Source organism: Piliocolobus tephrosceles, chromosome 16 (genome assembly GCF_002776525.5).
Source record: "Piliocolobus tephrosceles isolate RC106 chromosome 16, ASM277652v3, whole genome shotgun sequence".
Lineage (NCBI taxonomy): Eukaryota > Metazoa > Chordata > Mammalia > Primates > Cercopithecidae > Piliocolobus > Piliocolobus tephrosceles.
In genome coordinates this window covers 60,580,707-60,593,471 of record NC_045449.1, presented here as the reverse complement: position 1 = coordinate 60,593,471, position 12,765 = coordinate 60,580,707, and positions in this window count along the sequence as shown.

Genomic DNA, 12,765 nt, shown 5'->3' with positions numbered 1-12,765 from the left:
TCATGGTATTCCATTGGCCAATGCAAGACAAGCCCAGCCCAGATTCAAGGGGTGGTGAAATCGATGACTTCATCTCTTACTGGGAGGAGCTGCAAAACATCCTGGTGCTTTATGCAATCCACCACATAATAACACCAAAGACCCATTTATGTGACAGAGGTTTAGTTTATGCCAAGCACTGTGTTAGGTGCATGGTCTTTGCTCCCGGTGTGGGAGAGGGACACACATCTCACTAGGATACAATTTCATGCACTCAGAATGCCAAGCACACAGTAGCTGCTCAGGAGATATTTGTGGAAGAAGGAATAAAGCTCTCACAACCCCATGCTTCTCCTACCAACCCCACTAATAAGCTTTGTTATTCTTCTCCTGTCATGATATGTCACATGGCATCAGCAAATTGTTCAGATGCAAATTCACATGAAAGCAAAGAAAGGTTTCTTCTAAGATGAACAGACAATATGCTGAGTTGTCATGGGGTGCAGTCTGATCCAGTACCAGCAAACTGCTCGCTGCTCCACTTTATAGGGGAGAGGGAAAGAAGTGAAGAGGTATTCATTTAGGAGAAAATCATTACTCTGGATTTAGACACGAGCAGACAAGCATATGAAAAGAACACATTTCTTTGATCTTGCCACTGATACTGAGTCTTGACGCTCCAGAAGACAGCCTTGCTATACTGAGCTTGACAAATAAGCTTCAGAGAGAAGAGGAGGCTAGCAGGAGAGGTGGCTGGGGAAGGGGGGAGTGTGTGTGTGTGTGTGTGTGTATTTGTGCATGAGAGAGAGAGAGCATGCTTCAAATCTTTTCATCTCTGAGAACAGAACACAGGATACCTGTGAAGATTTTGGTTTACTTTAGAATTTTATTTATTGGAAAAAAAATCAATGACTTAGTCCCAGGAGTCTTCCTCCTCCAGGGAGAAGGTGGTGCTTGGAGCAGAACCTACACCTGCTGTCTGCATCTCTCTCCCTGCCCTGCACCTTCAGAGGCAGCCACTCATCAAAGCAGGACCACAAAAGTGTGGCCACAGATGTGCCATCCGGAAACAGGCCTCTCCCTCCCTCTGAAAAGCTCACAGCCTCTCATGAAATACAAAGAGAGCAATCAATGCCCAGGGATGCTCCCGCCTTGTCCTGGTCCTCTCCTGGCCCTGGAATGCAGAATAGCTTGGGTTCCTTGCAAGTCAGAGTGGAAGAGGTTGGTCAGGAGGAACGGACGGATGTGGGCTTTTTCATCTTCTGGACATATGAAGTGTCATGGGCACAACTGTCCACAGTGGTTAAAAAGCGTGGACGTGGCTGGGCACGGTGGCTCATGCCTGCAATCCCAGCACTTTGGGAGACTGGGGCAGGTGGATCACTTGATGTCAGGAGTTCAAGACCAGCCTGGCCAACCTGGTGAAACCCTGTCTCTACTAAAAATACAAAAATTAGCTAGGCATGGTGGTGCACACCTTTAGTTCCAGGTATTCGGGAGGCTGAGGCAGGAGAATCGCTTGAACCAGGGAGGCAGAGGTTGCAGTGAGCCAAGATTGCGCCAGCCTGGGCAACAGAGTGAGACTCTGTCTCAAAAAAAAAAAAAAAAAAAAAGAGGGGGCAGTGATGCATTTCACCTGGGACACCCAGGGGAGTGCATTATGCAGATGAGTGGATTTGTGTCAGAATTCTTTTGGTTGTGACAGAAGCACTCAATCAAGGTTAAGCCAAAAGGAATGTATTTGGTTTGTTGGGTGAGTTGAAGAACTAGCTGTGGGAAGTGCAGGGATGTAGCTGGAAACTCAGGGATAGCTGCATCTTTACAAAGACCCAAATGCCACCAGGACCATTTCCATCCCCGAGCACTGCTGCTCCACCGGTGGCTTCCTTCTGCATTGTTAGCTGGTCCATGTTGTTGGAGGGAAGCACAAGCAAATCCTTTGAACATGTCCCATTGTGACTTCTCCCTCCAGGCACCCACTGGGCTCCTGAGCAAACTACTCTGTGCCAGCCCAGTGGGCACTCCCCAATGTCCCTTCTAATCATTCCCATCCTTGCCCAGAGGTCCTCTCAGAGCCCAGTCTCTTCTGATCTTTTGTTTCCCTCCCCGCTCCTCCCCAGCACTCCCACCCACCCAGGCCTCCAGTAAGACTGAGTAGTGCTTTGGCGGCCTACTGGGGCAGACAATTGGAAATGTAGGAGCCATGTCCTCCCCAGAAAGGTATTGTTCAAACCTTTATCAGTGAGCCCCTTGCTACCATCAGCTCATTGGTGGTGGGGCTCACTGCGCTGGCCTCCCAAGCCAAGCAAAGTCTTCAAAACTATCTTGGGGAAATGCTAATGCCCTAGCAGGGAGGAACAGGAAGAAGGTTCCAATTCCCTTCCCCAGCTGGACCTGGTCTCTGGGTTGGCCTGGGGTTCAAGGAGCAGGAGCTATAACAAGGTTTTGGGGCTTGGAATAAAGGGATAGCTTAAAAACGAACACACAAACACAGCAGCAGCAGCAATAAGACCAGTGCCCCAGACACAAAGATAAAACTGAGGGGCAACAGGGCAAAAGTCAGGCCAAAAGCAAAGGGTCCCAACCAGAGAGAGCAGGATGGGAGGGGGCCCACCAGGAGGGCAGAGCAAGGTGGAGGGGCCACGGGTGAGGGTCACACGGCAGAGCCAGGGAAGCTCTGCATGGGTCGAGGACTAGCGGGTGCCTGCAGCCTGACCATGGGGACATAGCAGCCGGTAGACAAGAGTCCAAGGTGGTTCCGAAAGGTCCATTGGAGGATCACTCCCTCCTGCCTACCGCATGGGCCTCTGTAAATGCTCTCAGTTGAGCAAAGACTCTCAAGAGATTCTGCCCACTGTTTAAGAATGACCAGGCTCAAATTAAGCCCTTATTCTGACTGATAATTCTTTGCACGCTACCCTGCACCTTGGGCTTGCTATGCCCTATTAGTTGTTATGATAGTAATAATAACAATATAGTAAAGAGAGAGTAAAAGTTTTCTTTTTCCCCTTGGGATCAGCTTTCTTTGGGTCTTCGTGGGTTCTGTCTTCTTTAGAAGTCCCTGATTGTGGGGTCCCCAATGACCTTTTCCCTTTGGAACCATCACGGGTGCTTATGCCCAGAACCATCTATTTTACAAGGATTATATCCACGTTAGGGGGTGCTTATCTCTTGTTAGCTTCTATTGTCTATTTTGTGCCTTTTTGGGCTCTTGAAGGAAACTGTAAGCTTTGCAGCCTGTCTTACATCTCTCTCACGTTCCCTGTGATGTCCAGCACATCATCAGAGAAGAGGTTGGAGTCTGCAGCCCAGTTTGGAGAGAATATTGTCTGAGGGAAGAAGGTGGGTGTGTTCATGTATCTGCCTTTGGTCAAGGTAATGTAGTGTAGAAGCCTCTCAGCTAAGGCCAGGCTCACTCCACCACCAAGTGCCATAGTCACAGAACCCTTAGTGTATGGCTGGGCACACGGCCACCTTGCATAAAGACTGCATTTCCTAGCCTCTCTTTGTAGCAAGGTGAGACCCATATGACTACATCTCACCCTAAAGTGTGTAAGAGAATTTGTATAGGTAACTTTCAGGAATTGTCCTTAAATAGAAGGTATTGTTTTCTTTTCCCTTTCCCCCCTAACTGGAATGTAGATGTGATGCCTGGAGCTCCAGCAGCCACTTTGGATCACAGATGATTGTAGGAATGGAATCCCCTTGTGACACAACAACAAGATTGAAAGCCTGGGTCCCTGATACCATGAGAACCACACAAGCCATACCTCCCCGCTTCTTGGATATGAGAGAGAATTAAGAATTTTATCTTGTTAAGCTACTATTATTTTGGATTTTTTGTAACCAAATCTAATCCTGTGCTATATCCAAGGGTGCCTCTGGGCTTTTCTATCTCTAGTACCATTCCCACTCCTTCCTGTTTCCACCAGCATGATCCCCATGTAACACAAACCTAGTGGCTTCCAATGGCTCTCCATCACCCAAATAAGGCTGCCCACACACCATAGTCTTGCACCAGCTCCTTACTGATGAGGTCCCTTTACCTCTCCAGCCTCACATCCTCCACTTGCCCTCTGCCTTCCTGCCTTGCTGTGATCACACAAAATGATTGGTGGCTCCCCAAAGGGGGCAAGCTCACTTAGTTCTCTGTTCTTTCTCTGCTGCCTGGAGTGTCTTAGGCTCCTTGCCTGCCTGGCCAAATGCCTGCTCACTCTTTAAGGCCCTGCCCAAGCATCCTCTCCTTTGTAGTCCATCCAAGTAGGTTTGACAACTCCCATCTGGGTCTCCAGGGGCTCCAGTAACCATGTAATAGCACTTAACACCCAGAGCTGCCCCTCAACCCTCTTGCCTGGATTGTGAGCTCATTAAAGGCAGGGCCTGCAGCTTCTTATTTCTCATTTCCCGGGGTCTGAACAGCACCCCGCCGACTACAGGTGCCTTTGCTTGCTGGCAGGTTGATGATTCCCCAGCAACTGCAGAAATGAGTGGTGTTGATCCTGGAATGCTGCTTCCTAGCTGTCCCTGGAGAGTATCCTGAGCCCACGTCTCCTCTCCTGGAGGTGGGCCTGAGGGTGGGCAGATCAGGGCTCAGGACAAGCATTTGGGTGTGAGGGAAGCCATGCCCTGTGGGGTGTGTCTTCAAGATGGCAAAGCAAATCTAGGACCACAAATTCCTAGAGAAGACTTAGGGGAAGGAGGGGTGGAGTGTGCGTGTGTGCACCTGTGCACGTGCATGTGTCTGTGCGTGCCCGTGTCTGTGCATGCGCCTGTGTGTGCCTGCGTGTGTGTGCATGCATGCATGTGCTTGAGAATGTGTGTGTCCATGTGTGCATGTGTGTGTGTGTTGGGCGTGGGTATGGGTGAGGCTATGGGCTTGCATATGTGTCCTTCTGAAGAGAGGTGCGTTCGAGGTGTGTGTGGGTGAGGAGATTGGCACAGACCCTTTGGGCTTTTCTGTGTACATGAGCTGCAGGCACACACGTGTACATGCTTGTGGGAGAGGTAGGAGTGTAAGATGTAAGGGGTGCACTTATGTGTGGACTTCTGTGGGTGGGACGAGGGATGCATGCCTTCTGTGTGTGAGGAAGGATGATCGTGTGTGTGTGTGTGTGTGTGTGTGTGCACGTGTGTGCGTGAGAGAGAGAGAAGGAAGAGGACGATGGGGAGGAGGGGATGGAATTAGAAAGGAACAGAGAGAATGCAGATGAGATCAGCACCTGTGTGACTGGGTGTGGCTCAGGACCTGCGTGGGGTCTATAAGTGCTTCCTTAAAGTGAAGACAACTGGTTTTGCGGGAGCAAAGTGGGTTTTCCGGGCTGCTTGTGCACCACGGGTACATCTCCTGTTATTTCCTGGCCAGTGGGTCAAGTCTGGGCTAGACACCCTGGCAGGAAGGAGAGCTGCATGCTCTCCAGAGCTGGTTTCCAGGACGGCTCCTGCCAGCCTCCCCTCCACCTCCCGCTTCCGCAGAGCTTCCAGCAGGCAGAGGTTCCCCTTCCTGGACTGGCAAAGCCAGTGGGACAAGGGAGGCTCTCATCCCACTCCTCTCCCTGGTAGGTGCCTGCCTCGCTCTCCCTGCCTCAGGGTTTAATCCAGTCCCTGAACAGCAGTGAAATACTGGACCAGCCGCAGCATCAGCAAGATGCAGAACTTCTTAGAACCGGTGCATCCCACATCCTCCCCAGACTCTGAAGCAGAATCTCTGGGGCAGAGTCCAGCTGTCCGCTCGACCAGCTTTCTGTGTTATTCTGACACATTCTAAAGTCTGCAAAGCACTGTCCTGGACGGCCTCACAGAAGCATCATGGGGTGAAATAACTTGGCCATGGATACACCCACCCACTTTTCCATGCACCAAAGATTTATTGACCACCTGATATCTGCCAGATCTTGGTTTAGGCATTGTGGATATGTCAGCGATCAGAGTAGACAAAAAGCCCTGCCCCCATAAGCTTATGTTCTGGTGCGGGAGACACACAGTGAAGAACACACCAGAATGCTAAGTGTGTCGGCTGTTCACAGGTGGAGGGAAATAGTCCAGGGAGAGAGGTAGGGGGTGACTGGCTGGAGCTGTAATGTTCAATGGTCCAGCAAGGGAAGACCTGGCCAAGAAGGTCAGAAAAGACTGAAGGGGGTCACAGGGGCAGCCAGGCAGATATTGATCAGAACAGTTTCAGGTCCAGGCGAGGTGGCCCACACCTATAATCCCAGCACTTTTGGGAAGCTGAGGTGGGTGGATCGCTTGAGCTCGGGAGTTTGAGACCAACCTGGACAACATATAGTGAGACCCCCCGTCTCTACAACAAAATATGGAAATTAGCCAGACATAGTGGTGCGCACCTGTAGTCTCAGCTACTTTAGAAAGCTAAGGTGGGAGGATTGCTTGAGCCCGGAGGTTGAGGCTGCAGTGAGCTGTGATCTTGCCACTACACTCCAGCCTGGGTGATAGATCCTGTGAAAGAAGGAAAGAAAGAAAGAAAGAAAGAGAAAGAAAGAAAGAGAGAGAGAGAGAGAGAAAGGGAGGAAAAAAAAAAGAAAAGAAAGAAGGAAGGAAGAAAAAAAAAAAAAAAAAAAAAAAAAAAAATAGGGGTAGAAAGCAGCTGCCCTGGGGCAGGGAAGCATGCTGGGGGGATTCGCGGAGGGGGAAGAAGTGAGAGGTGAAGCAAGGAAAGCATGGAGCCTCTAGTGCAGACGCAGGACTTCAGCCCTGACCTTCTCTTTGCCTTACTTGGAGACAGCTGGGAGCTGAGCCCACTGATGTTGTAAGGCTGCTGTAACCTAGAGGATGAGAGGGGAGCCGTGGAGGGCTCGGAGCAGAGGTAAGAAGTGGTGAAAGTTGGATTTCCTGAGATCCCTCTGGCTGCTGATGGAGACTAAGGACCACATCAATAATTCCAGTAAGAGTTGTCTGTGGCTCGGATGGGGATGGTAGCAATAAAGTGGGTAGGAAGGGATCAGATTCTAGGTGTTTTGTTTAGTTTTGTTTTGTTTTTGCAATACAGTCTCACTCTGTCTCCAAGCTGGAGTGCAGTGGCACAATTTCGGCTCACTGCAACCTCCAACTCCCTGGTTCAAGTGATTCTCCTGCCTCAACCTCCCATGTAGCTGGGATTACAGGCATGTGCAACCATGCCCAACTGATTTTTGTATTTTTAGTAGAGATGGGATTTCACCATTTTGGCCAGGATGGTCTCCATCTCCTGACCTTGAGATCCTCCCTCCTTGGCCTCCCAAAGTGCTGGGATTACAGGCGTGAGCCACTGCACCTGGCCCAGTGTTTTTTAAACAATTTATTTTAACTGTGGTATAATACACAAGACATAAAATTTATCATCTTAACCATTTTATTTATTTATTTATTTGAGATGGAGTCTCACTCTGTCTCCCAGGCTGGAGTACAATGGCATGATCTTGACTCACTGCAACCTGTGTCCCAGGTTCAACCTGCCTCAGCCTCCCAAGTAACTGGGACTACAGGCGCTACCACGCCTGGCTAAGTTTTTAGTAGATGTTTCACCATGTTGGCCAGGCTGGTCTTGAACTCCTGACCTCAAGTGATCCTCCTATCTCGGACTCCTGAAGTGCTGGGATTACGGACATGAGCCACCATGCCCAGCCCCATCTTAACCATTTTTCAGTGGAGAGTTCAGTAGTAGCCTTACATACTTTCCCATTATTATGCAACCACCACCACCTCCCTTCCACAGAACTCTTCATCCTGCAAAAATGTAACCTTGTTTTCGTTAGACACTCACTCCCCATCCCCCACTCGCCCAGCTCCTGACAACCCTTCTTCTTCTTTCTGTCTGTAGGAATCTGACTATTGTAAGTACTTCATATAATTGAAATCGTACAGTATTTTTCCTCTTGTTCCTGGCTTATTTCACCGAGTCTAGTGTCTTCAAGGCCCATCTATGTGGCAGCATGTGTCAGAACAGACTTCCATTTTAAGGCTGAACAATATTCCATTGTATGACTAAGCCACATTCTGTTTATCTATTCATCTATCAATGGATGTGGATTCTGGATGTATTTTGAAGGTAGAGCCAAGAGGATTGGGTTGGGAGAAGGTGGGAAGAAGCCAAGAGCTGAAAAAGATCCTAAGGGGCTTACTCAGAGCAATGAAGAATGGCACAGTCATTAGAGTTAGGAAGGCTGATGGGGAGTGGCCTTGGGCGGAGTCAGAAGTTCAGTTCCAGAAGTTAAATGAGTGATGTCTATTAGCTCTTCTGGTGGAGAAGTCAACCAGCCAGCGGGGGTTTGGAGCTCAGGGGAGGGGTCTCAGATGTATGTTTGGGATGTGTCAGTGTAGACATGTATGTGGTATGTAAACCATGAGATCGGATGGACTCCCCAAGGAACCAGAGGAGAGAAAAGGTCTAGGAACTGAGCCCTGGAAACCTTCATGTTTAGTGTTCAAGAGATAAGGAGGAGTCAGGGAAGGGGCTGGGGAGTGAGCCTCTGGGAGGGATGTATTCTGAAGGACAGGTGAAGGTCATGCTTCGAGGAGGAGCAATTAATTAACAGTATCTGATGGTAGATAGGTCAAAAACGACCATCCTGGCCAGGCGCAACTGTTCACGCCTATAATCCCAGCATTTTGGGAGGCTGAGGTTGGTGGATCACTTGAGTCCAGAAGTTCAAGACCAGCCTGAGCAACATGAGAAAACCCCATCTCTACCAAAAATACACACATTAACCAGGCATGATGGTGGCACACCTGTAGTCCCAGCTACTCAGGAGACTGAGACAAGAGGATTGGTTGAGCCCAAGAGGTCATGGGTGCAGTGAGCTGTGATTGTGCCACTGCACTCCAGCCTAGGTGACAGAGCGAGACTCTATCTCAAAAAAACAAACAAAAACAAAATTAGCTGGGTGTGGTGATGTGTGCCTGTAGTCCCAGCTTCTCCAGAGGCTGAGGCAAGAGTGTCGCTTGAATCCGGGAGGTCGAGGCTGCTGTGCACTGTGATTGCACCACTGCACTCCAGCCTGGGCGACAGAGTGAGACCCTCCCTCAAAAAACAAACAAACAAACAAACAAACAAAAAAACCGTCCTGAGGGCTGGCATTGAATTTAGCAATGTGGGAACCACTGGTGATGCCAGTGACAGCAGTTTTCAGTGCAGTGGTTGAGGCAAAAGTCTGATGGAAGGGTTAAAAAGAGGATGGAAGGGAAGGAGCCCTAGGCAGCGAATATGAAGCTAGGCGGTAGAAGGAGGGTTCCAGGAGCCAGAAAAGCTTTTATTCTGCTGTTCCTTTTTGAGATGGAAGACGAACCATGCAAGAAGAGTCTAGCAGAGGGAAGCCCAGCGATACTGGGAAGAGGGAAGGGTGACTGGGGCCGAGGCCTTGAGTGGGGTCTTGGGATCCAGGAAGCAGGAGGGGGACATGGACAGGCTATCCTCAGTGACAGGAGGCATGATGGCACAGGTGGCACGGATGTCAGCAGAGAGGTGGCTGCTTCAGTTTCCTTGGTGAAGGAACGTGAAGATCAATCTGCCAAGATGGAGAAGGTGTTGGGGGCTTGAGGCCAGAAGAGGAAAGTCCAAGCTAGTGACCAGGTGGCTGGAGGCTGAACAGACTCAGACATAGAGCCCGACCTCCAGCAGCACTGAGGACCCATTGGCGGCCCCGGCTATGACAGCAAGGTCGTTTGAGTTCAGCGGGGCTGGGGGTGTGTCCAGTGAGTGTGCAGAGGTGAGAGGCAGAGCCTGGGTACAGGGACGGGAGTCCAGGCATGGACCACTGCGTGCAAATTGCACAAGAGCTGCACAGAGCTGGGGTGAGAAACTGGAGCTCCTTGCTCCCAGACCTAAGTTCTTTTTCGGAGACCCCATGAAGCTGCCTTACTAAAGCTTTGGGACAGTCAAATCCACTCTTCATCCACTGGTGTCCACAGATGGGCATGAGGCACATATAACAGTTTGAGCATCCTTGGTGCCCTCTGCCCTGTGACAGCGCAGGTGCAAGCATCTAGATTTTGGGAGCTTGCGGCTTAGCAAGGGGGTGCCAAGGGCTGTCCCAGCTTCCACGATGGGCCTGACACACACTGGTTGCACATTAGTGTAATCCATATCTGTTGAATGAATAAAAAATCAACCGATTTTTGGCCTCAAAATTTCCATTTAATGGTTTTCAACCTTTTGTATCTGTAGCAGTTTTGAATAATTAAATTTTGGGCAATTTAATATTAAATTCCTGGCCAGGTGCAGTGGCTCACACCTGTAATCCTAGCACTTTGGGAGGTCAAGGTGGGTGGATCACCTGAGGTCAGGAGTTCGAGACCAGCCTGCTAAAAATACAAAAATTAGCTGGGCGTGGTGGCATATGCCTGTAATCCCAGCTACTCAGGAGGCTGAGGCAGGAGAATCGCTTGAACCAGGGAGGTGGAGGTTGCAGTGAGCCAAGATCGCGCCACTGCATTCCAGCCTGGGAGGCAGAGCAAGATTCCGTCTAAAAAAAAAAAAAAAAAAAAGTTTAATTCCCACTTGAAGAAGTTGAAAATGTGAGACTAAATAGGTGAGCACCATTTGCAACATAATCCCCAGTGCTGTAGAATGTCTCCCAGTGTCACTAAAAGTTTCTGCAATTATCATCATTCATTTTTGTTCGCCCTCAGTGCTGTGATAGAAGTATACCCCTCCCCTGCTCTCATACTGCAACGTTAACCCTTTTCTTAGGGGTCAGGATCTAAAAGTTAACATCTAAGGAGAAAATGCAGTTTGATGAGATTTACCCTTGAACGTAATTGAATGTGTCTAGTAAGGGCAAAATTCCTGCTTTGCACACGCAAACCTCTGCCCTGAGATGCATGTTCAGTATGCTCTGAAATGTGTGGCACACAATTAAACATTATTATGCAAAGTAAGAGTTACAGCATTTTTGACAGAGTGAAAGGGCAAAGGGTTGGAATCCACTTAAATTCTCAAATCAGGCAATCCTCTTGTAAATTTATAAAGCAAAGGTCTTGTATATCTGGGCAAACTCACCATTCCTCTGTCCCCGCCAACTTGACCCGAGACCTGCTCACCTCAATTATCTGCTCAGTCTGGGCAGAGGCGGTGGAGGGGAGATGAACACCTAACCCCAGGTCATTGGAGGGAACCTCTTTAGGTTGCATAATTCCAAAACAATTGCTTCATCTGAAATTCTGGAGCCACAAACCCTGAGTTGAAAAAAGAGACTATCACTTAAGCTCAAACATCAATGACTGCTGATGGTGGGGTGTGGAGCCCAGTTCCCATGTCTCTGCATTGTAGGTAGTGTTTGCATGAATCATCTAAAGCAGAGGAAACTCCCAGGTAGTGGACCACAGACTCCAAAGGGACAGTGACCTGCTGTCAGAGTCTCAGAGTCCACGTGGACAAGTTGCCCCCCTAGACAGAGCACAACCCTGCATCTCAAATGTGCACAGATTACTATTTTCACAGTTGGGTAGAAGCTATTGTGATGATTAAACTATATATTTATTCCACAGTGTAATGAAATCCACAGTAAGTTTTAATGGGTTTTGTGTGTTCGCAAGCCGCACCTACTAACCATATAATCGCTTGAATGTGGGCCTTGTAAGAACAAGGTCTGCACCTTCTAAGTTCAGAAAGCTCAAAAGCTCTGGTCCAGACGTCGTAGCAAAGCAATCTCTTAACCAGGCCTCTCACCCTCCTCCCCACCAGGAAGTCAAGGCCACTGTCCCTTTAGGGTCTGTATTTCCAGCTGAGAGCTTCGGCAGACAGAAGAGCAGATGGAGCCGGTGAGATGTGGAAATCTCGTCATCCAGGCTGCCAGCATGCTGATTTCCACTGTCTCCCATGGTGGGGTTCCAGGGAAGGTGGGAAGGAGCCACGCTGGGTCCGGATGGTGTCCCATGCTCAGAAAAGCAACCTGCCTTTCTTCAGTCTTGGGAATCCCAGCTTGAGCCTCCTGATTTCTTACATCGTGTCTGCTCTTCCTGATTTCATTTCCAATCAGGTTTTATAAACAGATCCTTAGGTTTTGGAAATGTATAGTCTGTGCTAAAAATGGCAATTGGCAAGTGACTGATTAGGGACATTTGGCGCTGGCAGCATATTGGTGAGTTACATCTGCCTGCTGTGAAATCTCATCCTGGTCCTGGTTGCTGCCTGGGCAGCTGCCCCCAGCTGCCGTCCAGTCTCAAGTCCCCAAGTGGATCAGAAAAAGACCTCTTTCTCCAGACTGATGAGGAATTAGGCCATGAGATGAATTCCAGAGAACAATTGCACATGGCAACTTCTCTGAAAATTCTACTTTGGGAAGTTATGTTTGTATAATCGCTTCTCCATTATTTCCCCCTTGACTACTGAATCATGATGCACAAACTTATTAAGAAGTACTCAGAGTCATATGTATAATTCAGATTTGTTGTGAAGTAGCTTTCAGAGGATGAAACAGAGTTGTATGAAAGGAGGATTTTGGCTGGGCACATTGGCTCATGCCTGTAATCCCAGCACTTTGGGAGGCCAAAGCAGGCTGATCGCTTGAGGTTAGGAGTTCAAGACCAGCCTGGCCAAAATAGTGAAACCCCATCTCTACCAAAAAATACAAAAAGTAGCCAGGCATGGTGGCACACAGCTATAGTCCCAGCTACTCTGGAGGCTGAAGTGGGAAAGTCGCTTGAACCTGGAAAGCGAAGGTTGCAGTGAGCTGAGATCATGCCACTGCACTCCAGCCTGGGCAACAAAGACCCTGTCTCAAAAAAAAAAAAAAAAAAAAAGAAAAAAAGAAAAAAAAGAAAAGAAAAGAAAAGAAAATGGCTGGGCACAGTGGC